Source organism: Schistocerca serialis, chromosome 9 (assembly GCF_023864345.2).
Source record: "Schistocerca serialis cubense isolate TAMUIC-IGC-003099 chromosome 9, iqSchSeri2.2, whole genome shotgun sequence".
Taxonomy (NCBI): Eukaryota; Metazoa; Arthropoda; class Insecta; order Orthoptera; family Acrididae; genus Schistocerca; species Schistocerca serialis.
The window spans coordinates 484,727,737-484,753,021 of record NC_064646.1 but is presented as its reverse complement, the minus strand read 5'-3'; positions in this window follow the sequence as shown (position 1 = coordinate 484,753,021).

Here is a 25,285-nt window from a genome sequence, read left to right as displayed (position 1 = left end):
GCCACTTTTTACTAATATTTTATTAGCACATAATAAAATATTAGTAAAAAGTGACTGCAGCAGTATAAATTATTCCACATAACCAAATAATGCTAAATTTTGTGATGTGCATTAAACTAATAACAGCATCCTGCCATATGTGACGTATATTTTCTGAGGTAAACCTCACTTAAACTACATTGCATACATTTTGGCAACATCTGAATACTTTTTCCAAATTTTATTCAGCTGGTGAGGAAGGATAGGTTACAGTCTAATGATAAATGGGGGAAAAACATGAAGCGAAATATAATTATTCTGTAACAAGCCACCGGAGACCACAGTGTCTCTTGCAGCAAAACACCCAGAAAAAAATGGCCCAGAACATCCTCCGCAATTCTGTTGGAGTCTGCGTTAACCCTCCATAAACACATCCATTTATAGTTTCCTACACACAACAGATACACGTAAGAGAGAAATAGAGAAATTCAGAATGTCGGGCGGTAAGGGGCTGTAGTGTCCAGAGACAAAAAAAAAAAAAAAAAAAAAAAAAAAACCTTTTCGGTTAGGTGGCAAACAATCCAGAGGGGTCTGCTAGCAAATGTTTCTGTACCCCTGTTTCTTTTCTTTCTGCTTCTAAAATCTAATGGGCCCTGACACAGCTTGGCGGTGCCGTATCTACTTGTGTGGTGGTGCTTGATTCGGAGGAACAATAATCTTCTGATCTCAGTGATTGAAGAAAGTTTTATCAGCAGAAATTGGCCATCCAGGTGTAGAATAGGTTGTAGCACACATTCTCTGATGTTCAGGTCACCTACTTGAACCTAGTAGAGAAAGACACTGTCACCACCATTTTACCAGATAATACGTTAGTCATGCTAGCGAGTAGTCTCCGATCACCCAGCTACATGGACAGAACTACGTAGTTGGTTTGGAACCGAGTGGAAGGTCTGAACCAAATAATTAGCCGACTCTGTGACGGCCTTGGCTGCACAATGCTAGACCTGTATTATCAGTTGTGAACTTTTAGTACTCCCGTTGATAGGTCTGGGGTGCACTACACAAAAAAGCAGCTACTCTGGTATCAGAATACTTGTGAAGTGCACATGTGCCAGTTGATACACAGCAAGTGAAGTCAGACCGCATTCAGTGTAAAGACACTTCGGCTGTAGAAACTATCAGTAAATTGTTGAAACATTCCTAACAAAGTTCCCGAATTTTCTGATCTCCAGGAGATATTTAGTGAATCATGGAAGGTGTATCAGAAAGTTTAGAGATCATGGGAGGGGGACTGCTCATAGCAATTGACAAAAATACTGTCTCTGTTGAGGTCGAAGTTGAGTGCAACAGTGGAGTTATCTGGTGGCTTGTAACAGGTCCATATGAAACCAAGTTAATTGCTGAATGTTTTTACCAGCCACACGATTCTACTTTGACACTTCTAGAGTCATTCAAGAAATGTCTGCGGTCTGTTGTCCGTAAATACCCAGACCATGCAGTACTAGTTGGAGGCAACCTTAACCTACCGAGTGAAGGCTGGGATCTCTATGGATTCATTGCTGGGGGTATAGACAGACAGTCATGCGAAGAACTTTTGAACACGTTTTCTGAAAACTGTCTTGAGCATCTTGTTGTAGCGTAGCAAGACAGCCACGCCACGGAAGTAGCCGAAAGGCACGCGTTTAGTTTACGCAGGCAAGAGATAGGTCTGTAACAGGATACGTAACGAATGCTATAAAGAAAAGTACGTAGCTTCTGGAATACTTAACTTTAATCCATCCTTGGTACATCGCTATTGACGATATAAGTGAGACTCCATAGATACATGCAATGTTACTAATGGCGCCTTGCTAGGTCGTAGCCATTGACTTAGCTGAAGGCTATTCTAACTATCTGCTCTGCAAATGAGCGAGGCTTCGACAGTGTGCATCGCTAGCTACGTCGTCCGTACAACTGAGGCGAGTGCTAGTCCGTATCTCGAGACCTGCCTTGTGGTGGCGCTCGGTCTGCGATCCCTGACAGTGGCGACACGCGGGTCCGACATGTACTAATGGACCGCGGCCGATTTAAAGCTACCACCTAGCAAGTGTGGTGTCTGGCGGTGACACCACATTCCTCCCCCGCAAATCGGCGAACGGTCGTGTTATAAGGCTTCCGCCCGCCGTGGGGAGGACCCCATGTTGACGTATGCGATGAGGTGGGGAGCCTAACAACAGGCGAGGCTGTGCCACCCGCACCCGGCCATTCGGTCCGAAGGGAGCTAGGAAACGCCTGAAAACCTAGTCCAGGGTGCACGTCAACATGCGGTGTATGCGCCCGTAAAGAGACAGGAGGTGCCGAAGGGTCGACCTCTATTGCGTCGGGGTATCCGACGCGCGATGACGTCATGTGGTCCGGAGCGGGCAAGAGTTCCATGGCGGAGGACAGCTGGTCACGGGAAGCGATCGGCGGCGCGTGACCCAGGGAGGCGCCCGGCGGCTGCAGCGAAGCGTCTACTGCGGGCGTCGCCGGCGGGAGAACAAGCGGCGGTGGCGGAGGCGGCAGCGGCGCGTCGCCATGGGGCAAAATGGAAGGCAGCGTCGGTAACACCTGGGGATGAGGCGAGCCAGTAGATGGGTCCCCAGGGCGCTGACCGGACGGCACCGTCGCTGAAAGCAGACGGGGAGCGGCAGAACCCGGGAGACGACAGAGGCGCAGCTGATTGAGATGCCGACGCACCTCACCAGAGGCCCCCAAAACCAAATACATCGCGCGGCCGAGGCAGCGAAGAATACGCCCTGCGAGCCAACGCCGTGAACCTCGATAGTTGCGATAGAATACAACGTCGCCTGGAGCAAAAGCAGGAGTCTGCCGCTGCACAGGAACCTGATGCGGCGGATGCAGCAAAGACATCAAGGTTGGATGAGGACGACCGTGGAGCAACTCAGCCGGCGAGCGACCATCTCGGGGCTGAGAGCGATACGAAGACAAAAAGAGCAACAATGCGTCCTCCCGAGAATGCGACTCTTTCAACTTCAACATCTGTAACTTGAAAGTCCGGACCAATCGTTCAGCGGCACCGTTTGACTGAGGCGAAAACGGCGCGGATATCAGATGTTGAATACCATTGGCCTGGCAGACTGATTGAAATTCTGCGGACATGAATTGTGGGCCATTGTCGGAAACAATAGTCTGCGGAAGACCTTCAATGCAAAAGATAGCAGACAACACTTGGATGGTGGCAGATGACGTCGTGGAAGACATCCGGACAACAAAAGGAAAATTACTTAAGGCATCTACCAGAACCAACCATCGAACATTCCAGAATGGACCAGCAAAATCGATGTGCAAGCGTTGCCAAGGGGAAGTGGCTTTTGGCCATGCAAAGACTTTCCGCGGTGGAGCAGATTGTTGTTCGGCACACGCCATGCAAGAAGAACACATATTCGTAATCGCAGCATCGATTCCGAACCAAGTACAGTGCTGACGAGCAAGTTGTTTCGTTTGCACTATACCCCAATGTCCTTGGTGAAGAATCAGTAAAACAGAGGACTGTAACGAACGTGTGACCACGACTCTGGACTGATCATTATCAGAACGCAACAACAAAACACCACGTCGAACAAAAAGTCTCTCCTTATGAGCGAAAACTAGGCGAACCAATGGATCCTCGAACCGAGACTTTGACAAAGGCCATTACGTAGCAACAAAACGCAAAACGGTAGCAAGGACAGGGTCAGCAGCTGTGGCTGTAGCTACACGACGAAAATCAATCGGAAACGATTCGACCACGTCATCAGTTTCCGCATCAATGAACATGCAAGCAAGTTCGGAAGAATCGAATGCTCTGTCCTCAGCAACAGGCAAACGGGACAACACATCGGCGTTTCCGTGCTTAGCAGTGGACCGATACAAGATATCGTAGCGGTACTGCGAGAGGAAAATAGACCAGCGAATGAATTGCTGCGCTGTACGCGGAGGTACAGGCTTGTTCGGATGAAAAAGCGATGGCAAAGGTTTGTGGTCTGTGATGATGGTAAAGTGACGAGCATACAAGAAATCATGGAACTTTGTATCACCAAACACGAGAGCCAAAGCTTCTTTCTCTATCTGCGAGTAATTTCTTTGCGCAGACGAGAGCAATTTGGACGCAAAGGCAATAGGGCGATCATGCGATCCATCTTTGTGCGCAAGCACCGCACCGATCCCGAAATCCGATGCATCTACCATCAACAAAAGGGGTTTCCGGTGATCGAATGGCGTAAGGCAAGTATTTGAAAGCAACGCCGATTTCAACTGGCGAAAGGCGCGTTCGCATTCCGTCGTCCAGACGAACGGAACACCTGTACGGCGTAAGCGATGAAGCGGAGCTGAAATGGAAGAGGCATTGCGCACATTCACTCACACCTTGTGATTCTAAATCGTTTAATGCTCTTGCGACCGCATCACGCAATGCGTGGGGAACATTGCGCGCTCGGAAAAATTTCGGTTGCGCGTTTACTTTCAGTTCCAAATGCGCTTCATAGTTCTTAGCGCAAACAAGGCCCGGTGCAAAAATGTCTGCAAATTCTTCACATAGCCGAGAAACACTGGCGGAAGGTACAGTCTGATTCACTGACAGGACCTGATTTACAATAGACAAGTTAAATAATTGAAATATATCTAAACCAAACAAGTTCACTGCAGTAGAAGAACGAAGAACGTAAAATGACACAAGTTTTGTTTGTCCCTTGTATGTTGCAAGAAGAGTGCACTGTCCCAACACAGGGATATTCTGACCTGAATAACTATGTAACTTAACATTTGCGGCACGCAACGGAGGTTTGCCCAGTTGTTTGTACGTGTCGTGATTGAGCAATGAAACTGCAGCCCCGATATCGAGCTGGAATGGTATGGCCTTGCCATTAAAGTCCAAATCTACAAAAAGTTTATTGTCCTGCTGATGACAAGAGCGACTGTCTCGTGCAAGTTGAACTGACACTGGTACAGAAGCACTTGCGACTTGACGCGATTTCCTGCGATGTCGACGCACAGTATTTGTGGGACGAAGACAGTCACTGTTAGAGACAGTGGCACTGGACGAAGTGGAATTAACTACATGAATGTCCATGGGGGAAGGTTCACGAGCCTGAGTATTCTTGGTTCGATTCCGGCGCGAAGCAAAGGGCCTGGAATGGTTGTGATTGTCTGATCTGAGCTTTTTCTGGCAAACACTTTGAACATGTCCTTTCTTATTACAGAAGAAGCAAATAGCCTGGCGTGACGGGCAATTTTCACGCGAATGTCTAGTAGCACATCGCGGGCATGATTTCACTGCAGTTGTATGCTGTCGCGGCACACCTGGTTTAGAGTGTGGCGGCAGCTGCGCGGATGTGTGCGAGGGCAGTTTACCGGGCCGTGCAGTGCGCCCGGCGGGCCGGTTAATGTTACACACGGCTGGCGAAGTTGCAAATGAGTCCTGTGCAAAGTCAAGCGTGTCTTGTCTATCCAATATGTCTAACACTTGTTGAAGGGAGGGATTGACGAGTTTCAAAATCTGTTCCCGTATGCGAACATCAGAAACGTTCTGTGCTATTGCATCACGTACCATAGTATCTGAATAAGGGAGTCCACATTCACACTCAAAAGCACAATCACTAGTAAGGCCTTGCAATGTTGCAACCCACTCCCCATTAGTTTGACCGGCCGCACGTTTTGTACGAAAGAAAGTATACCTTTTTGCAACTACATTAACTGTTTCTTTGAAATAGGCATCTAACGCCGAAAAAATTTTTTCGTAGGACAGAATTGCTACGTCGCGTCGGGGAAATAATTTCACTATCACACGGTACATTTGCACCCCTACACACGCCAATAAATGAGGCTGCCTCTCATTACCTTGAATTCTGTAGGCGGCGAGATGAAATCCAAACTGGTGTGACCACTCCGTCCATGTTTCCTGAGCTGCTTGAAAATTACGGATTGGGGGTGCAACTGCATGTTGTGGCTGCGGTAGCGATGAAGCGGCGGCGGCCGCATCGTTTTGCAATGCACGTTGACCCTGGACGAGCTGTCCAAGGGCATCCAATAACGCCTGCGTCTGCGGATTCTGCAAGCGATAAAATTCGGACAGTACATCTGGAGAGTGTGGCGAAGCCATGACACAAGTAAATCAAGTAAGGATAAAGAAGAAAATCGTTTTAATCGTCGTCGCCAACTGTTGTAGCGTAGCAAGACAGCCATGCCACGGAAGTAGCCGAAAGGCATGCGTTTAGTTTACGCAGGCAAGAGATAGGTCTGTAGCAGGATACGTAACGAATGCTATAAAGAAAAGTACGTAGCTTCTGCAATACTTAACTTTAATCCATCCTTGGTACATCGCTATTGACGATATAAGTGAGACTCCATAGATACATGCAATGTTACTAATGGCGCCTTGCTAGGTCGTAGCCATTGACTTAGCTGAAGGCTATTCTAACTATCTGCTCTGCAAATGAGCGAGGCTTCGTCAGTGTGCATCGCTAGCTACGTTGTCCGCACAACTGGGGCGAGTGCTAGTCCGTATCTCGAGACCTGCCTTGTGGTGGCGCTCGGTCTGCGATCCCTGACAGTGGCGACACGCGGGTGCGACATGTACTAATGGACCGCGGCCGATTTAAAGCTACCACCTAGCAAGTGTGGTGTCTGGCGGTGACACCACACATCTAGTCCGACAGCTTACGCGGAATGACAATTTCTTTGACCGTGTTGACACAAACAGGCCAGACCTTATCGACAACGTCATTATAGAATGAGTGATTAGCGATCTTTGTGTCATTACAGCAACTAAGGCTTCGAAAGGTAATAAGTCAGTTAAGAGGGCTAGGAGAGTGTTTCTGTTCGAAAGAGCAGATAAGTTGTTGTTTTAATCTCACATAGACAGTAAATTGACACCACTTAGTTGCAGTAAGGTGGACGTAAAGGAGTTATGGGCAAAGTTTAAGCAGAGTGTATATCGTGTTCTGGAGTACTATGTGCCTATTAAGTGGTTTAAGGACGGAAAAGACCCACCATGATTCAATAACGAGATTCGGAAAATGCTGAGGAAGCAGAAGTTGTCGCACACTCGGTTCAAAAGAGAAAGCGCAAATGAAAACAAGAAAAGGTTAGTAGAGAGTCGTGTGTCTTTGAAAACATCTGTGCTTGAAGTGTACAACTAGTCAGAGCTTAGGAAGAGTTCTGGGAGAGAACCCGAGAAAATAGTGGTCCTTTATAAGGCTTCGATTCAGTCACTTGTTGACCAGTCTGGTGTGGCAGTTGAAGACAGGAAAACGAAAGCCGAAGTTTTAAATTTCACATTCAACAAATGTTCACGCAAGAGAATCGTACAAAAGTACCGTCGATTCACCATTCAACAGAGTCCTGTATGGACGACTCGGTAATAAATATCCCTGATATAGAGAAACAACCGGAAAAGTTGAAAACAAATAAATCACCAGGTCCTCAATGGAATCCCAATTCGGTTTTTCAATGAGTACTCTACGGCAGTGGCCCTTCACCAATCTTGTATTTATCGCGAAGTTCTCGCCGAGCACAAAGTCCCAAGCGACTGGACAAAAGCGCAAGTGATTCCTGTGTAAAAGAAGGGGAAAAATGGCCCCACAGAATTATAACACAATATCTCTAACATCAGTTTGCTACAAAATCCTTGAACATATTCTTAGTTCGAATATAACAAATTTTCTTGGGACCATGAAGCTAATGTCCACGAATCACCTTGGTTTTGGAAAGCGTCGCCCGTGCGAAACTCAGCTTGCCCTTTTCCAACATGATATGTGGCGAACTATGGATGAAGGGCAACCGGCAGATTTCAAATTTCTAGATTACCCTAGAGCGTTTGGCACTGCGCCACTTTGCAGGCTGTTAAAGATAGAACGAGCATAAGGAATAGGTTCACAGGTATATCAATGGATCAAAGACTTCTTAAGCTCAGCATGTTGTCCTCGACGACGAGTTTTCATCAGAGACAAGGATATCGTCAGAAGTGCCCCAGGAAAGTGTGATAGGACCGCTATTATTCTCCGTATGCGTAAATTATATGGTGGACAAGGTGGATAGCAATCTCCTCTAGTTTGCTGATGTCGCAGTGGTGTACTGTAAGGTGTCGAATTCTAGTGACTGTAGGAAGATACAATACGACTTGAACAAAATTTCTAATTGGTGTCATGAATGGCAGCTAGCTCTAAATGTGTAAAAATGTAAGTTAATGCGAATGTGCAGGAAAACAAACCCGTAATGTTCGGATACAGCATTAGTAACGTCCTGCTTGACACAGTCACGTCGTTTCAATATGACGTTGCAAAGCGATATGAAATGGGACGAGCTTGTGCGGATTGTGCTAGGGAAGGCGAATGGTCGACTTCGGTTTATTGGGAGAATGCTAGGAAAGTGTGGTTCATCTGTAAAGGAGACCGCATATAGGACGCTGGTGCCACCTATCCTTGAGTACTGCTCCAGTGTATGGGACCCGTACCAGGTCGGGTTGAAGGAAGACATCCAAGCAACTCAGGGGCGGGTTGGTAGATATGTTAATGGTAGGTTCGAAGAGCACGCAATGTTTCGGAGACGCATTAGGAACTCAAATGCGAATCAAAATGGTTCAAATGGCTCTGAGCACTATGGGACTTAACTTCTGAGGACATCAGTCGCCTAGAACTTAGAACTACTTAAACCTAACTAACCTAAGAACAACACACACATTCATGTCAGAGGCATGATTCGAACCTGCGACGTAGCGGTCTCGCGGTTCCAGACTGCTGCGCCTAGAACCGCTCGACCACTCCGGCCGGCCAAATGCGAATCCCTAAGGGAAGGCGACATTCTTTCGAGGAACACTACTGGGAAAATTTTGAGAACCGACATTTGAAGCTGACTGTAGAGCGATTCTGCTGCCTCCACCATACATTGCGCGTAAGGACGACGAAGAAAAGATACAATAATTTATATCTAATACGGACGCATATAGGCAGTTGTTTTTTCCCCGTTCTATTTGCGAGTGGAACATGAAAGGAAGTGAGTAATAGTGGTACAGGGTACCCTCCGCCACGCGCGGTACGGTATGTGCTGTCTTTTTTTTAAATTTATATTTTGGTTAAATTATTATTCTCTTGTGAAGATTCAGAAATCTGCAGTGAATTCTTCACCACTTCTTGGCGGGAAGAGCAAAGACTTTTCAAAAACTTAAGTACTGTATGTGATAGTTTATATGTCACCTGAAATCGTTTGCAGAAGGCGTAGCGTTCTCAAGATTAAAAACAGAGTTCGCATTGCCACTTAATTTATTTGTGTCGTGATCATATTCGATCACGAACGGATATGAGACATAGCAACTACGAAAAGAGAAACCTAAGGGACCAGACAGGGCTGGAAATTTTCTTTGCTATACTATACCACACATTAAAAGAAATTGGATTTAAATCACAAACAAGGTAAATAGCAATGCGCCTTATGCCTTAACTACGATGTTTGCTGACATGCAGTCGGTCCCTGGTAGCAATATGAAAACTATAAAAACACCGTTATTTCTGTTGCCATTAATAGGAGATGGGTAGCATATAAATACTTTAAGTAATGAGCAGGCACTACAGCATTTGAGAGCACAATAGCCAATTACCTTAGTCAGTATTGCTAACAATAGGCGACGTACATTTCAATTGTATATCTTGGTGGCTGTTTCTTCAAATAAAGTCCTTTAACATTTTCGACATTTCATCTTAGCTCCACACATAACTTCTTACATAGCACGGCACAATAGTAATATTTTACAATAACTAATTACTGATTGCGGACCACGCCTTATACGCGTTCGCCGTCTTTAAAAAATATATCAGGAATGTGGTAACAGAAGAGGATTACAATTCTTCAGCTGTCAAAAGACAAGATACAGAAAATATCGCTATGGATACAATTTATGAACAATTCGTATTCTGCGCCGTGGCGCGTAAGATATTCTTTGAAATATCAGGTGGTCGCTGCTCAGTGACGATCTAAGAAATTTGTACACAAATTGTATGGCTTTTATGAGCGTGCATGGTTAGATTCTCGAATGTAAGTTTATTTAAGCTATCGAAACAAATATTAATATTACAGGTGGATTGCGGAGTACCGATGTACATATAGCTGTAGATACAGTACTGGTGGGATAAACACACGTCACAACCGTTTTATCAACTGTCTCACGAAATTTGGTAGCTGTAGCTCCTGGTCGCCACAGCAGAGCCTGGTGATGAAAGAAAATTGTCTCTTCAGCATTTCAACATAAAGCAGTGCTCGCATCCAGCCCTTTGAGGGGGGTGGGGGAAGTAGTTATCACCAGTACTTGGCCGACAAGCACTGTATTGTGAGGGAGGTTGCTAACAGTTTCCTATCAGCACACCACACATCCAGTGGTTCAAATGGTTCTGAGCACCATGAGACTTAACTACTGTGGTCATCAGTCCCCTAGAACTTAGAACTACTTAAACCTAACTAACCTAAGTACATCACACACATCCATGCCCGAGGCAGGATTCGAACCTGCGACCGTAGCAGTCGCGCGGTTCCGGACTGCGCGCCTAGATCCGCTAGACCACTGCGGTCGGCACACATCCAGTGCTACGAGGTATAGACATAGAGTTTTAATTATCATCTCGAGAATATGAACTTACCGTAAGTGATTAACTTTTAGCTTCTTTATATTTTCGTGTCTGCCTGCCACCCTGATGAACGTGAATGTCACGGCTGATACGCTGCTGCAGACAAAGCGACATCGCGATCCGCAGACAGCCGCTCAGAAAGCGCGCCCGTCGTAATCAAGCCGTGTCACAGGTTCGCTGGTCAGCAGCGGCATTTGTCGGCGGACACCGCAAGCTGTCAGTCTGCGTCCAGGCACGACTCACTGGCGAGTCGCGACCCCGACCCCCGCTGACGCGTTGGCGGCAGTTAGGCCTTTGTTTACCAGCGGTAACTGCGCGAAACCGCCTAGCTGACCACCGGCGTGACAGGCCCACTTTCAGTCGGTGCTAAATAGCACGTATCACTAACAACTGATTACTTTGAAAATGACTTCATGGGCCCAATATATGAAATGATATCTCCTGAACTATGTGTCGTACAAAGATACTTCAGCCGCGCGCTCTGAGGCGTCTTGTCACGGTCAGCACGGCTCGCCCCGTCGGAGGTTCGAGTCCTCCCTCGGGCATGGGTGTGTGTGTTGTCCTCAGCGTAAGTCACTTAAGTGCTTAAGCTTAGGGACCGATGACCTCCGCAGTTTGGTCCCATAAGACCTTATCCCAAATTTCCAACGATACTTGGCGTCAGTACTATAGGTGATTACTGTCTCCAAATCGTGATACGAAAGGTGTTTGACAAAGAGTAAAGAAACAGTAAATTAAACTTCATGCCTGATGCAGACGTTTAAGTACACGAACCGCCACAATACAATAATCGATAATTTTTTACGTTCGTTATTTTTCGTGGGCGACTACGACACGTCTGAAATTACGTGTTTGCACTGGTCAAAACAAGTAGGGGTTCAGTTGAGATATCTAGGTTCTGAAGTATTGTCATCGGCAGAATGAAGTGAAATGGTTCGACGTTTTTCTGCCGGTTCCACGGAGTGGAGACAACTGTAAGATGGCAAGAACTATGCCCCTTACATGAAGTCATTAAAGATCACCTAACTCACGTTGAGCAAACAGTAGGGCTGAACAAAATGACTGACAAGGCACAATGCATCTTGTAGAGGGCATAGTATGGACGTATTGGAATAATTAATGTCGGGTGATGGTTTTAAAGTAATTCACATGATATGAAAACTTTCTGGAAACGAGTCGATTTACTGGACGCTAGTTTACCCCAGGGAAGTATTTAGAGTTTACCATGGCCGGTTTTGGGAACGACGAAGGGAAGCGACAATAGGCTGCTTAGGGCGGCTCACGCTCTGAGAAAGCGGTAACGTGGCACGGCCTCCAACCGCCTTAAGATGAGTGACAGCATGGGTGGTTGACCCCGACCCCATGCTGGTGTACCGGGAAGCAGACGGAGAACTTGTACGCCTGTTGATAAATGTCCGTCGTCCCGTTTTCAGGGAAACATGCGAGAAAGCCACACAAAGCTACGGTGGAGCAGTCAACAGAGGTCAAAATATGCGTGTTCGTGACTATAGCAACTTCACGCTGAATTCACGGTCCGCAGAGTCTGAAGTAAATCAGGTGAAGAGCGACAGAATGAAATACGCCAGCCTCCTATGGGAACGTAGAACAAAGGAATTTGAAGTACTCTCCTGGGAGTCAGAATTCCGGAAAAATTGGTGTTTGTGCAGATGCTAACCTTGATGGGTGGCCTGGGAGGAGCTAAATAGAAGAAGTTGAGATAAAGGGAAATTCTGTGGGAATTTGTTCACTTCCCAGAGCAGGCATTGGTCGGCACTGGGAAGCGACGCATAATTAACGCGACTTGCGCTGCAATTGGCGTAAGTGATTTTGCTGGAGGGGAAACCGAGGCGAAGAGCGGACTGGGAGAAGTCCCCGTAGAGGTCTGCCGTTCCCAGCTTGCCTAGAGTGCGGAAGTAGCTTTCTTTACTCAGCTTGCCTGCGAAAGAGTGAGCATCTCTGCAGTTTAGGACTTAGCAAACGGAACGATTGAGCTTGGAGATAGGAAGTTTTGGTTCAGCTATGTACTGAGCAAGATAGCTAGGAGTTAACAGACGAACGCAGCCTTGCAGCACCACGAGGTGGGCCGACGTCTGCACAACGACGCCGCTCTGACACGCTGAATTCGGTGATATTGCGCCCGCTCCGGCCACTGATTAATTTGCTGGATCACGTCGGCAAAGTTTCCACAAGGGTTTCATGGGCCGTGTATTGTATAATTCTTCTCGCACTTCGCATTACGCCTGGGTCAGTCGATAGGAATTACTTTTGATTTATCGCGTTTTACTCCACGCAAACGCAATCTATTACCACTGCCTTTTAGGAGAGTCATGTAATGTGATGATTGAAGGTCGTGAGTTAAAATCAATCTGTGCTAATCGTCTGCATCTGTTTTCAATCAAGTAGTTGAAATCCCAAGTCACTTTCTTAATTAATTTTATGTTCAACAGTTGCATCTGGTGTTCAATAGCTGAATATAACATCAATGTGCACCCCTTTTTAATTAAAAGGGATCAATTCTGAATCAATTAATGTCAACACTGCCACTGCAGTTCAATCAGAAGCACAGGGCCTTATTACTTTCTTTGCGTTATCCGACATTGATGCAGTTTTGCACTCTCTGTTGATCTGTTAGTCAGTTACCTGGGGTGAACACACACCAAAACCAGACTAGTGACGGGTGGGTGTTGCACAACATTACGGTAAAGTTGTGGTAAGGTCTTATGGGAGCAAACTTCTGAGGTCATCGATCCCTAAGTTTATACACTATTTGATCTAACTTAAACTGACTTACGCTGATATTCGTACATCCATAGCTGAAATGGAGGACAGTGGGACGTCAGCTGGTATAAATATATATTAAAAATGCAGAAAATCCTCGACCTGTATTTAAGGTGTCGATTTTATTTTGGTAACTAGTTTCAACTTTGTAACAATGTCATCTTTAGGCCCATACACTTTTTGACGTCAACTGCGTGCGGCTGATACTAGAAGTCAGTGGTGAGATACACTGACTTCTAGTATCAGCCGCACCCACTTCAGGTGATAAAATTTTATTGATTATGAAATACAAGTTCTTGAAGTTTATTCAGAAAGGGAAATGCTAATTAGTAATTGCAGGACATAATTAATCTGTTTAATATAAAGGTGTTTTGAATTTTGTGTGCATGAAAACGTGTGACTTTACGTGCGGCTTTTACTCTGAGACGAGTTATCACTTAGAGTGCTAAAAGTGCGCGTGTACAGTTCGCTGAACTGCACGGTGAATTTTATTTTTTGTGATTTTGACTCGAATGGAGACAAATCCAGTTTCATTTAGACTTTACGCGAGACAGACACACCACGTTATTACAAAAGAGTCGTTTAGCTCATTAGGGAAAACTGAAACCTCTGCGCTCGATTTGAAGTACCTACGTTACACGCCAGTGCGTGATCGAGCTGTCCAGTGAATCGCGTACAATAGTTGCAAACGCACTTGGACTTAATGCACGACGTTTGAAATTAATTTTGAGACAAGTGCTGATTTTACCAAAAATGAACCGAAAGTATATTCAAAATATCGAGGTTCTGTTTTAATTGAGACACATATCACCTTGTTGTTCACGTTGCTTAGCAACACTGTAATGCAGATTAATTAATTAATTAGAACGACTTGCGACGTAATAAGTCCCATTACACATACAAACTGTTACACGAAATTTGCTGACCACATAAGAGTATGAGAGTGATTTTATTCCCAGAATAGACAGTAAAACGGCGGTTTCCAACGTTAAATTACTAACTGCTGTGTAACTTCACTGATTGTCCCACGCCACTACGAGACGTGACGTATCGTGTCTCTTCACAAGAGATCTCAAGAACCCGGGATAGACAAGAAACAAGAATAATACTAAAGAAGAGTCATCGGTATACTAGGTATTTATGTATAATCAAAATTTACTAGCCCTGTTGTACAGTGTAATTTAAAATCTCGTGTGTGACAGGCACCTCTATTCATATAAGGTATTCGGTAACAAAAAAAGCGGAGAAGTGTGAGTTGGATTCGCACTCTGAGGGTTTCGTACAAACCTAATTATTTACACAAATGGTAATAATAACAATAATAATAATAATAATAATAATAATAATGTCGTGTGGCTCAGTAGCGAAATGCAAGTCTTTCAGCTGGACGTCGCCTCGGCGACTTGAGTGTCTGAAAGCTCCCGCAGTCACCCAACTCGGGAAAACGGACCTACAGAGTAACGTGGAAGCTGAGCTACATATGTTTCTGGTGACTCTTCACATCGTTGAGAGGTAAGGGCTAGATTATAACGAAGACTGAAAAGTTCATGGTCCGAGCGAGATTCCATTCCGCGACCCCTCTGTTTCCAGGCACGCGCTTTACAGGTAGACCACCAGACACGATATGTAAGCAGGCTGTCTCAGAAATGTTGCGACAGACTTCGGGGTCTTGTAGAGAGTGTCTTGAGGAACAAGTTGAGGATAGGAACCCATGTCCAGCAGTCATCCAACGATGTTACAGAGTGTCGAAGTTACAGAGGCGGACGTCAGCCGCTAGATCACCCTAGCAGTAGCAAACGTAGCTTTATACGTTAACGGACCACAAGTGGAACGTCTCTCTATGTTGTTTGTTACGAGGGTTTGAACTTAAATAGTGGCAACTATTTATTCACAACCGATACAAAAGAGTTGCATGTTTCCACTTGTTACTGTCCTTCAAAGTAGTCACCAGCGTTGTGTAGAAACCGTTGCCGTCGATGTGGAAGGCGTAGTATACCGTTAGCAGAGCCTGTTCTGTTGATTGGACGAATGAAGCGGTCTACGCAGCAACGCATAGTTTCAAAGGTTGGCACTACCACGAGACACAGACGACAGCGACCTCTAGCCGGTGCTGTCGAGCTCTACGAGCTCCGCGCACTTGGAGCGCTAAGAGCTCGAAGGAAAGGCTTTCTTACGCCGTATCGTAACACTGGATGGGACATGGGCCACATCATACGAGTCAAAACTGAAACGCCAATCCAAAGAATGGCGTCATCATTGGTCGCTGCGAAAATCGAAAGAGCATCAGGGCCCCAGTATGGTGAAAGTTACGGTGATTCTCGTGTACGACTGTTATGGTATTATCCTAATGCATTACGTTCCTCCACGGCAGACCGTCAATGCACAGTATTACAGTTCGTTTTTGGAGCATCGCCTGCGACCAGCTTTGCGAAAGAAGCGACTAAACTTTCTGCGCAACCCACCCATCATTGTGCACGACAATGCGCGGGCGCATACAGCGCAAGCTGTGGCTGCTGTGTTCGGTCGATGGGACTAGGAAGTACTGTACCTTCCACAACACATCTCAGACTTAAGTGCTTGTGACTTTGATTTGATTGCGAATATGAAGGAACCACTTCGCTTCAGAACTGTTTCAGAGATTCGACAGGCAGTATACCGTTCAATTCGCATCATCAACAGAACAGTCTCTGCTAACGGTATACGAGGTGTATTCAAGTTCTAAGGCCTCCGATTTTTTTTCTAATTAACTACTCACCCGAAATCGATGAAACTGGCGTTACTTCTCGACGTAATCGCCCTGCAGACGTACACATTTTTCACAACGCTGACGCCATGATTCCATGGCAGCGGCGAAGGCTTCTTTAGGAGTCTTTGTTTTGACTACTGGAAAATCGCTGAGGCAATAGCAGCACGGCTGATGAATGTGCGGCCACGGAGAGTGTCTTTCATTGTTGGAAAAAGCCAAAAGTCACTAGGAGCCAGGTCAGGTGAGTAGGGAGCATGAGGAATCACTTCAAAGTTGTTATCACAAAGAAACTGTTGCGTAATGTTAGTTCGATGTGCGGGTGCGTTGTCTTGGTGAAACAGCACACGCGCAGCCCTTCCCGGACGTTTTTGCTGCAGTGCAGGAAGGAATTTGTTCTTCAAAACATTTTCGTAGGATGCACCTGTTACCGTAGTGCCCTATGGAACGCAATGGGTAAGGATTACGCCCTCGCTGTCCCAGAACATGGACACCATCATTTTTTCAGCACTGGCGGTTACCCGAAATTTTTTCGGTGGCGGTGAATCTGTGTGCTTCCATTGAGCTGAATGGCGCTTTGTTTCTGGATTGAAAAATGGCATCCACGTCTCATCCATTGTCACAACCGACGAGAAGAAAGTCCCATTCATGCTGTCGTTGCGCGTCAACATTGCTTGGCAACAGGCCACACTGGCAGCCGTGTGGTCGTCCGTCAGCATTCGTGGCACCCACCTGGATGACACTTTTCGCATTTTCAGGTCGTCATGCAGGATTGTGTGCACAGAACCCACAGAAATGCCAACTCTGGAGGCGATCTGTTCAACAGTCATTCGGCGATCCCCCAAAACAATTCTCTCCACTTTCTCGATCATGTCGTCAGACCGGCTTGTGCGAGCCTGAGGTTGTTTCGGTTTGTTGTCACACGATGTTCTGCCTTCATTAAACTGTCGCACCCACGAATGCACTTTCGACACATCCATAACTCCATCACCACATGTCTCCTTCAGCTGTCGATGAATTTCAATTGGTTTCACACCACGCAAATTCAGAAAACGAATGATTGCACGCTGTTCAAGTAAGGAAAACGTCGCCATTTTAAGTATTTAAAACAGTTCTCATTCTCGCCGCTGGCGGTAAAATTCCATCTGCCGTACGGTGCTGTCATCTCTGGGACGTATTGACAATGAATGCAGCCTCATTTTAAAACACTGTGCATGTTTCTATCTCTTTCCAGTCCGGAGAAAAAAAATCGGAGGCCTTAGAACTTGAATGCACCTCGTACTACGCCTTCCGCATCGCTGGCAACGGTTTCTATACAACGCTGGTGACTACTTTGAAGGACAGTAACAGGTGTAAACATGCAATTCTTTTGTATGGGTTGTGAATAAATAGTTGCCACTATCTAAGTTCCGTCCGCAGCTCGTGGTCTCGCGGTAGCGTTCTCGTTTCCCGAGCACGGGGTCCCGGGTTCGATTCCCGGCGGGATCAGGGATCTTTTCCTGCTTCGAGATGACTGGGTGTTGTTGTGTCGTCTTCATCATCATCATTCATCCCCATTATGGTCGGAGGAAGGCAATGGCAAACCACCTCCACTAGCACCTTGTAGGGCGGCGCGGGTCTCCTGCGTCGCTCCCCTACGCTCTGTGAAGGAGTATGGGACTCATCATCATCATCATCATCATCTAAGTTCCAACCCTCGTATTCAGTGATCGCGACTGATTGCCACGATCAACACTGAAGAAAATCCATCTAACTGTTGAACAAACAGGCCTTGTCTCTTACGAATGTGATGCTCTGCTGCCTTGGTGGATGAGGGTTTCAGACACAGGGGTTTCCATCTGCAGTTTATTCTTCTCCTGTACAGCGTAAAACACTGGAGATTTTAGAGCGTGCAGGAGAAAAATAAAATGTGAATGTAAACCCGAGTCCGAAACCATCACCCACCGAGGCAACAGATCATCAGTATCACAAGTTCTATCTTCTACACTGGCCCTTATTGTCGCTTATGCAAGCAGTTACCCGGGTTTTCACTCATTGATAGACTTCTCGGATGTCCTCCTGAGGGATATCATTCCACATTCTGTCCAACTGGTGCACCAGATCGTCAAAGTCCCGATCTGGTTGGAGGTCTATGACCATAATGCTCCAAAAGTTCTCAATTGCGGAAAGCTTCGGTGACCTTGCTGGCCAGGGTCTGTTCTCCAGTATTTCATTTCTGCTAAATTTTGACTCGTCCAACGCTATGCTGAAACTGTTTTGTAAAATACTCAGACTAATATGTGTCGTTAGTATCGATCTCTGCATACCACTGGTTGCTGTTTCTATTTCGGTTCAAACTACTGTGCAGCTCGTCTTGTCGGTTTCTGATACCCTGTTACGCAATTTTAGAACTTGACGTTGACGAACATATTTTTGTCAACAAATGTGTCAATAGCTGCATTCCAGTGTTTCCGTTTTCGTAACATGAAATTTATTTTTGTTTTAGTTTCTTAAGTGCTACAGTATATTGTTCTTGTCATTTAATTATATTTTTGTGATTATGGCTCATGTTCCAATTACGAGGATATAGGTACCAGGTGACGTTTCGTAACTGAAACAGCTTGCTCAATAAAAGAATCCAACACAGTTTTGTGTTACAAATTTTATGAACTGTTGACAACTGCCGGAAGATAATGTTCGTCATTCTCGAAGGGTTTCTCTCTGTTCACAAACGCTGGGAATATACAGGGTGAGTCACCAATTATTGCCACCTAGAATATCTCCAAAAGTATGATAGTTGCTGAAAAGTTTGTGGGACAAATGTTGCATGGGACAACGGGGGCCGTAATATGACGTTGGTTTTTTGTTGCTAGGTGGGGTCGCGTCAGAGATATGAAATTCAACTTTGTTTTTTTAAATGGAATGCTATAGTTTGATACTTATTTTCTGATAGCGGCTATCAAGACGAATCCAATGATGTGTAACAGTAAGGTCTTTGAAGGTCCACGAAGGTCAAAAAGGTGGCATGAACGTCCGTTTACAGAAGCTGTTCGAAGTAATGACCACTGGTATCAATGCAGTATTCTAATCTTCTTCAAATGAATTGAGTGGTATTGCTTATCACTTCGCCACTTATCGAAGCACAAGCTCTGACAATTCTCTCTCGTATATCTTCGCTGAATACGGCGTATCCACCTAAAGTGCCATTGGCATATAAATACCATTCGATGGTTTCGCAATACAACACTAATAGGAACGGTAAGGCTAGTATCGTTGAATCAAGCGGATGTGAATGATGTAGTCCTTCTAAGAACAAGTCGATATGCTTCTCATTTATGGAGAATACCCATTAAATTCAGTGAGAGCTAGAAACTTGTACGCTGAAAGATATCCTCAATGTACTCACCCTTCACGTCTTACGTTTAAATATGTGTATGATAAACTGAGAGCAACTAGATCTTGAACGCATCGGAAATATATCCGGCAAGGAAAGTTACTAAGAAGGAAACGGGGCACTCTTGCCACTGTTGTTCGATATCCCTGTGTCACTTCGCGTCAAATCGCAAGGGAATCTGGCATGAGCCAGAGTAGTGTTGTTCGTGTTCTGAATCGCCATAAATATTCTGAGGTGTGTGGGGTTGATCTGTTATTCTGTTATTCTGCGCAACAGATTAATCTGAGCTGTACCCTTTACCCTGTGGCTCCTGCAAGATGCAATTTCCACCCCCACACTACTACAGAAGTCAGATAGACGCTCCTAACGTTCTAAAGAGAAATGCCTGAAAAACTTTCAGCAATAAATATCTTCTGGAGTCGTCCACTGTAAGGAAATGACACAAAAATTCACAAAATTTCTTAGGTAACTAGTGGGATACTTGGGTACTGGAGTAGTGCTAGTTAGTGTAAGAAAAACATGAAACTAACGAAAGTTATTATTTATTTTGCAAAAATTCTGAGAAATCAGAATGGCACTTTTACTTATGAATTGAACAAGTTATATCCTGGTTCTTTTTGGAATGTGAAGTTACCTCCCAAGGATAGGATTCGCTAATGAAATTTCTATACAAAGTTTAAGATGGTTGTTGACTTGGCTGAATGGCTGAGAGGCGCACCTACTCAACTTGAATAATTATCCTTTAGAATGTTGCTAGGTACGATCGAGGCTGTCGCATGTGAAATGCAGTGAAGTGTACTGTTGTGGAGGAAATATGGGGATCGCAATAGCTGTAGCGCACAATACCGTAAGCTGCGATGACTGCTGTCTGCGCTGGTCGCTGCTGACAAATAAGATAAGACAGTTCTATCTGGATTGACCTTCGCCAATCAAACTCTCCCTATGCCTTGATGAAGTCAAGGATTCCTATTTGCCCCTAGTCTAACTATTGGCGTGGTACACCTGTCAGATAACCAGTCCACCACGATGCTACTCAAAATTTGCTCGCAGGCGTTTAACTATAATTCTGTCCATTCACACCGCACAATAAGTGTGTCGGCCAACACAGTGAACAACACGTAATCGCAAGGACTCAATATAGAGTAGCACTTTGATTCGCTCTCGAGAGAGGTGCTCTCCCAGTGAAGTACTGAGGAGAGACTTGTTCCTCGCTCCAAGAGCGACAACGGAACGGCGCCTCTCCACACCAGACGTGAAGGGGTATACCTTTCGGTCTCTTCCATTATTCCTTCAGCTCAAGGCGTCAGAAATATCGTCTACCAATCAGCATTGCTCTTCTAAAACGGAAGAATGACGTTTCGTTTAAGGCGACCAATCCGGAAACATGTAGCATTGGTGTTTGGCGTTTGCTGTCTCCCTGTGAAAATCTCTGAAACTATGTGCCATGTGTAAAGAATGCGTAGGATGGCCGCACAATGTAGTGGAAATTGCTTTTAAGCCGAACACGGGGTCATTCGCCCTTTTCACTCTGGCCCACGCTGTCCGCCACAAGGGCGGTCACCGGCCAACATAAGCTGGGTCGTCTTCTGAAGGGACCAGTGTCCCGTTGTGCGGTTTCTTTCCCGAACTAAAAGCTTCTGTGACTGTCGTGTCTGGAATGTATGTGTGTATGCCAGCCACGAGTATTTCAACCACAGTGCACTTACTTGTTAATTGCATATCGTTTACACAAATTCATACAACATTGACTTTACCTAATCGAGTTTTGGTTCGAATGAAGCGTGTTGATGTGCGGAATATGATTGTGTGGGCGGAATATGTAAGCAATGAAGGTCAGGAGACCACGATGTCTTACAATATCATCGTTACCATATCAGTCTCCACCAAGAATTAACTGGTACGGATTGTATGCATGGCATTGAATTCTGCTGATTGGCTCAACTTCAGATTCAGAGGGATTACACATTTATTAATTTGATATTATTTACTGACGAGGCTATATTCGCAAACCATAGAAATGTTAATTTGCATAACATGCATTATTGGGCGACTGAAAGTCCATGTTGGCTGCGGCAAGTTGCACACCGAAAACCGCGGTCGGTGATTGTATGGTGTTGGATTCTGGAGGACAGAATTACAGGTCCCTGTTTCATCGAAGGAAATCTTAATGGTAGAAAGTACATCACATTCCCGCAGGAAACATTAGGTCTGTTATCGGAAGAAATACCTGTAGTAACATGGAACAGAATATGGTATCAACACGATGTGTGTTCGGCACATTTTTTGCTGATGGCTAGAAATGAGTTGCAGAGACAATTCCCAAATCCTTGGATTGGACGCGGAGGGGATGTCGTGGCCGGCTCCTTCGCCAGATTTTTTCCAGTGGAGATTCGTAAAAGACCTTGTTTATAAAGACGTTCCAACTACACCTGAAGATATGCGAGAGAGAATTGTCAGAACATGTGCCTCGATAAGTGCCAATGTGATAAGGAATACGACTCGATCCATGATGAGAAGATTGCAGCACTACGTTGATATCAATGGTCATCACTTCGAACACCTTCTGTAAATGGAAGTTCATGCTACCTTTGTGACCTTCGTTGACCTTCAAAGACCTTACTGTTACACATCACTGGATTCGTCTTGATAGCTGTTGTCACAAAATAAGTACCAAACAATAGTACCCCATTTTAAAAAAAAGTTGGCCTTCATATCTCTCAAGGGACCCCATCTAGCAAGAAAAGACCAACGTCATTTATTGTCCCACGCAACTATCGTCCCACAAACTTCAGCTCCTATCATGCTTTTGGAGCTATTCTTGGTAGCACTGGTTAGTGACTCATCCCGTATATCGAGTTTTTTCTTCAGTCTGCCTTCCGTTAACAAGAGAAATGTCAGAACGGTTTCTCTTGCAACATTACACTTCCGGAAACCAAACTGACATTCATCTAGTGTTGTTTTCGTATTTGGTGTCTTCATTTCGCACACTGGTTTGACGTAGCTCTCGCACTATTTTATACTATGCAACCCGCTTCATACCTGCATAGCTGCTGCAGCTTACAACCACTTGAACCCGCTTACTGTTGTCAATCCTCGGTCTATGTCTACAGTGTTTACCCACTACACTTCCCTCCATTGCCAAATATACTATTCTTTACTGGCCGAGGATGAGTGCCATCAACCGATCACTTCTTTCAGCTAAGTTTTGCCATACATTCTTTCTCTCCAGCACGTTTCAGTACCTTGTCACTAATTATCAGAGTCAACCTTCAGCATTCTCCTGCAACACAACATTTCGGAAGCTCGTATTCTGTCCTGTCTCAACCGTCAATCGTTCAAGTTTCACTTCCGTACAAAGCTTCGCTCTGGAGAAACACCTTCAGAAAACAGTTCATGATATTTAAATTTATAACAAGTTTCTTGTGGTGCACGTTTTAGCACAGCTGTAGATAAATTGGAGTAGTTAATAGGAAAAACGCCTTTTTCGTGCTGCAGATTAATTTTTTTTCAGTTATGCACTCAGCCACGTTTCATTTTCAGTGGCTAACCTGGGATGTTACATGATTTCTTCGTTGCCGCATATTGATAATAGATATAAAACAGTTTATGGAAGATTTTTATGACAAAATGGAAAGGTACTCACAGATCAGAGTCTAATTCATTATCTGAAAATAAAACAGCTTTCCCTCGTGACGCAAAAACGGTTCAAAATTTCAAATTTTTCGTGGAGTCGCTGCGTTTTCGTGCCATATTGTGTCGTCGTAACTGCCGCCTGCTTCACGTCTGCTGTGCAGCGAGCTACGTTAGTTTAAGTATTAACTGTATTTTTCTTCCGTTTCACTTCTTCTTCCGTGTGTTTTTGCTTTTAGGAAGCTTTAACTGTCGAGTGCTAGTAATAGTGTTCCATAGATTTCGAGTTTGTTTTGAATACAGTCAGAGAATCCCTTTAGTCAGCCATAGTGCCAGTAGTGCTAGTGTTAGTTTTGAATAGAGTCCAGAGACAGGTAGTGCTATTTTCATTCTTTTCTACTGGAAGTGTCTAGTAACCACAGTTTAGTCAACTATCAGCCGCCTTTAGAGAATTAGCAGTCTAGAGAAAAGTTGATTAACTCTCTACAGTAAATTGATTTATTAGGATGGATAGGATGTGTGACTGCTGTGTACGGAAGCAGGAAGAGCTGACCACTGTTCGCGAACAGCTGAACGTGTTGATGGCCGCGGTCAGCCGCCTTCAGGCTGCTGCCTCGGAGTGTAGCGGCAGTGGGGAGTCTGGTGCGTCGCAAGGTACACCCCAGGTGTTACATGCTTCACCCACTGTCCCTGCTGTCGAGACATCCTCGCGGGTACCGGGCGCGGTTGGGCCACCCTCTCCCCAAGGGGAGTGGCGGGTTCAGCGGCGTTCGCGGCGCACGAGGCGGAGAGTCAATGTGGAGGCTGGCTGTGTGGCATCGCCGGCTCTACCTGTGGGTAGACATGTGGCCGCTCCTTCAGCAAGGTCCGAGCAGGCACACGGGGGGAGGGGTTTATTAGTTATTGGGAGCTCCAACGTTAGGCGGGTGATGGAGCCCCTTAGGGAAATAGCGGGAAGGTCGGGGAAGAAGGCCAGTGTTCACTCTGTCTGCTTGCCGGGGGGTCTCATCCGAGATGTGGAGGAGGCCCTGACGGCGGCGATAGAGAGCACTGGGTGCACCCGACTGCAAATTGTTGCTGATATCGGCACCAATGACTCCTGCCGTCTGGGTTCAGAGGTCATCCTCAGTTCATACAGACGGTTGGCTAACTATTTGTAGTATCGTTCCCAGAACCGATCGCGGTCCTCTGGTTTGGAGCCGAGTGGAAGGCTTAAACCAGAGGCTCAGACGATTCTGCAGAGATCTGGGGTGCAAATTCCTCGACCTCCGCTATCGGGTGGAGAAATGTAGGGTTCCCCTGAATAAGTCAGGCATGCACTACACGCAGGAAGCGGCTACAAGCGTAGCGGAGTACGTGTGGAGTGCACATGTGGGGTTTTTAGGTTAGAGAATTCCCTCCCTAGGTCCGACAAGACGCCTCCTGAGACGCAGCAAGGTAGGAGTAGGCAAAATGCAACAGGGAATAACAATATTAATGTGCTAATAGTAAACTGCAGGAGCGTCTATAGAAAGGTCCCAGAACTGCTCTCATTAATAAACCGTCACAATGCCCACATAGTACTAGGGACAGAAAGTTGGCTGAAACCAGATGTAAACAGTAATGAATTTCTGAACTCAGATTGGAATGTATACCGCAGAGACAGGCTGGACAGCGAAAGGGGAGGCGTGTTTATAGCGATAAGAAGTGAAATAGTATCGAAGGAAATTGACGGAGATCCGAAATGTGAAATAATTTGGGTGAAGGTCACGGTTAAAGCAAGCTCAGACATGGTAATTGGATGTCTCTATAGGCCCCCTGGCTCAGCAGCTGTTGTGGCTGAGCACCTGAAGAATAATTTGGAAAATATTTCGAGTAGATTTCCCCTCCATGTTATAGTTCTGGGTGGAGATTTTAATTTGCCGGATGCAGACTGGGAGACTCAAACGTTCATAACGGGTGGCAGGGACAAAGAATCCAGTGAAATTTTTTTAAGTGCTTTATCTGAAAACTACCTTGAGCAGTTAAACAGAGAACCGACTCGTGGCGATAACATATTAGACCTTCTGGTGACAAACAGACCCGAACTATTTGAAACAGTTAACGCAGAACAGGCAATCAACGATCATAAAGAGGTTACTCCATCGATGATTTCAGCCGTAAATAGAAATA